The following is a 4,420-nucleotide window of genomic DNA, read 5'->3' as shown; positions in this document are numbered from 1 at the left end:
AATAACAAAACATTGGACCTATGAGCCCCTAAGCCTCTTATTATGAGATTTCATAATACCTCTCTATCTATATCTCTCACCTCTTTAATGTACTTAGAAAAACTATTTTACCTGTTTGACTATATATAAAAATAGGAAATTTCATAATAGGAAATTTTAAAAATATAAACTTTCAAAATTTTAGATATTTTCGAAATACAATAGGAAATTTTATAAAAATAATATCATTATTTGGAAATAAATTTTACATTTAAAAAATTTGAGTAAAATTTAAAATTTTTGAAACTTTCATCTTCTTCGAAAGTTTCAAAACATTAAATTATGTTTCGAAAATTCAATTTTCGAAACTTTCAAAAAAATCATGTTTTGAATTTTAAAAAATTCTGAAATTTTTGTTAAAGGTAGCTTCAAATTTTTTTAATTAATTCAAGCTTTCAATTTTTTTATTTATTAATTTGATACATTAAAAACGTAATTTTTATCTTTTCAAACAACACGAGATTTCCAAAATAGAAAATTTCAGAAATAGGAAAATTAATTAATATTTTTGAAATAGAAAATTCAAAAAAAATAATAATAATGTAACTATTTTGAAACAAAATTCAAAAGTTTGGGTAAAATTCCAAATTTTTAAAACTTCCATTTTTTCCAAAAGTTTCGAAATATAAAATTATGTTTCAAAAATTTAGTTTTAAAAAAAAATCCATATTTTGAAAATTTAAAATTTCCAAAACTTTGCATTTTGAAAATATTTGTTAAAAGGGAAAACTTCGAAAATATTTTATAAATACAATAAATTATATTTTGAAAATTGCAAATTAATTTAAACTTCCGAAAATAAGCTCATTTTGTATTTCAAAATTTTTATAATCAACCAAAATTTCAAAAATTTAATTTTTTAAAAAATAATTTTTGCTAAAGTCTCGAATGTGTGAGTGAAAAAAAAAAATCATCTTTTTATATATATATTAAAAAGAGTAGAATAATCTATTTAAGTGTATTAGAAGTGAGAGGTATAGATAGAAGGTAATAAGTAGAAAATTCTAAAAAATTAATATGATATATTTGGGGCAAACTGTAATTCCCTCCAATAATACAAAATCTGCAGAACAATTAACTACATAATTAAAAAAAAAAATTGACTTTTAATGACAATAAAGAATTGTGTAAAGATTAAAAAAAATTGACTTTTAATGACAATTAACCTATGCCGGAATATAATATTTTGGTAGACAATAGTTACCTATACCTCTAACACCGTCACTATAGTTTATAGTGAAGATTTTTTATTGTTGATATATGTATTAATTCAAATTATTTTGCTGTACATACGATTTAGAGTTCATCACTATAACTTTTTTTGACAACTTTTACACTTATACACTCCTGATGCTACTATCATAATTTAATATTTTATTTTATACAATTAATTTGATTAAAAGCTGATACATAATAAAATAAATTAAATTTTATTGTATTGAAAATTAACAAAGGTACAAATAAATCAAATATACAATAGCTAACAATGTTAACCTAAAAGTATCGTACTGATAAAAAAGTGTCATACTGGTAGACATATACAACCATATAACAATATCAAATAAAAAATTGTCCACTTAATTTTCAAACTTCTAAATAATTAGTTTTTACATTTTCAAGAAAAAATCATCTTTAGCACCTGCAAGTAGTAAAAAGAATAAATGATTAGTAGTACACCTTAACACAAAATATTACCAAGAAAACATAGGAACTAGTAACAACTTAAGTGAGAGTTACTCAACATTCACAAATAGTTAGCATTCAATCATAAATACTCACCGGATAAAAAGTAAAAAATGCCATAATTTGGATTAACAAAACATGTTAACTAAAAATTGCACATACATCTGTATAACATCACCACCTCTAACATCAACACCATTCCATAAATAGATTAATGCAAATTCAATTAAATTAGCACATCACCGACCTTTAATTTTGTTAAAAAAAATCAAGAAATATATTTCAAAATAATTTTTAATTTATTTTTAAAAGTAAAAATTACCCATTGTCATAGAAGATACACAATATATATATATATATATATATATATATATAAAATATGTTTTTTTTACCTTACTACATAATGAATATTGTACGTAATAATTCCTATTGTGTGATCTTATAGGATCTCACTTAATTGACAATAATATAAAATATTAAAATTGTTAGAGTTAGCCTTAGAGGGAGGATAACAATTTTTCTTTAGTTAGTATCTGTATCATGACACTTACTATTATTTATATAGTAATATGAGACATTTTAATTTATTTTTTGAATTTATTTAAAACACAATAAATTTATTAGAATAATTAGTTTGTTTAATGGAACATTAAGTGTAACTTAATCGTGAGATCTCATTGAACATAATGATACTATTCTTCAACTGTCTGCAGTTAAATTTTATTGTTAAATAGGACAACAATAATGCATATACACTATTATGGAAGTAGACTGATGATCACATCTCACGGATCATGGATATGAGATATCAAATTTTTAGATATGTATAAATATTACGAGTAATATTTATATTAGATTGATTCACTATGAGAACGTTATATAGTAATTATGCAAGTCTCATTATCGGTTCTCATGTGATTGTAGTGAGTAGTGTTTCAACTTGAAGTCACTATGATCTCTTCTTGGATAATTGTATAATTTAAGACTATCAAACATTATTTGTAATAGAAAAATCATAGTAATGATTATTAGATCGACAATAAACAATGTAGAGAGATGTGAAGTGATGTAGATAAAATTCATCTCTCTTGCATAATAAGGTTGTGGTTTGGGCCTCTCAATAGAGTGATATGCGAAATGTGTGTGGCCTCGACAAAATGGACCAATATAAGATATTGAATATATTAGTGATTGCATATATACTCAGGAACCGAGAAACAAATTATTGGACCTAACAAGGATAACATTTTTTATGTCTTGTGTTCAATTAAGACATTTGAATAAAGAGACAATTACTCATAGGAAATAATGGACACAATATAGTTAAAATTATATCATTGATTCTCTCATTAATTGAATAGAAATGATGCATTGCTAGATGTCATTAATTTTTATAATATTTAATTTAATATTTTATATTATTCTAATATTTTTATAAGTTAAGTGAGAGCCTATAGAATCACACGATAGAACAGTTAAATAAAAAAGTAAAACTTTAATTAAAGAGACACATTTTGAGACAACTGTTCACGTGAACTGAGTAGAGATATTACCATATTATGGTGTTGATGATTTGTCCTCCTCGACGCTTCAAGAAGTAAACACACTTCATGTCAAATATTATGTGTGCATAGTCCACGATAATTGATAACTCTCGCTCTTGAGAATGATTTTAAAATTGTTTTAAAACAACCCATTGGCATGGATCACGTACGCATTATACTTCACATGAAACTTATGTGTTTACTGCTTGAAGCATCGAGGAGGATAAATCATCATCACCACGAAATGATATTGTCTGTATTCAATCCATGTGAACCTTGGAATGCGTCGGTGCAAGCAGGCGACTATAGTAAGAATGATTATTGGGTTAGGTTAAGGAGAGACACAATATAAAAACAATTTTAAAATTATTCTCAAGAGCGAAAAGTATCCATTGTCATGGATCACACACGTATAATATTTCACATGAGAGTTATATTTTTATCTGTAGTCAGTCCACATGAACGGTTGCCTCTGAATGCGTTGGTGCTAGCTGGCCGCTACAGCAAGAATAATTCTAGGGTTAGGTTAAGAGAAAACATAATATATATACAATGCTCATTTCTAACTTATTGTCATAGTGGATCTTGTACACTACAAGTCCAATTCATTTTATTTAATTAAGTCATTATTTGATTAATGTTTTTTAATTAAATAATTTTTTAATTATATTTTTACTTTGCAATTTAACAGTTATATCATGCAATTCTATATACTCTTACTTAATTTGCAATAATATAAGATATTATAAACAATGAGTAACATCTAGTGATACATCTTTGCTATCCAATTAATGAGAAAATCGATGATGCATTTTTAAGTTAAAATCGACAACTAGATACATATCATGGCATATCATATTAGATAGAAAGTATCAAAATTTAATAGAAGAAAAAACATCATCTCAAATTCATGAGCTACATTTGTCTCTTTTAGACAACGTGGTACTTTTTTCTCGTATTTTTTAGTGCGAGTTCAAATGGGTGGTTATAGAGAATATTATGTAAGAATTGCGCGATAGAGAACTTATGGTGTTTGTCGAAGAGCAAATTCAAATACTTCTCTATTTTTCTTTTCCCTTATTTTAAATGGATGATTATAGAAAAGGTTGTGTAGGAATGACGTAACAGAGAATCATTAGTGGTTTTCTGGTGGA

Source organism: Cicer arietinum, chromosome 5 (assembly GCF_000331145.2).
Source record: "Cicer arietinum cultivar CDC Frontier isolate Library 1 chromosome 5, Cicar.CDCFrontier_v2.0, whole genome shotgun sequence".
Taxonomy (NCBI): Eukaryota; Viridiplantae; Streptophyta; class Magnoliopsida; order Fabales; family Fabaceae; genus Cicer; species Cicer arietinum.
This window is presented reverse-complemented; position numbering follows the sequence as displayed.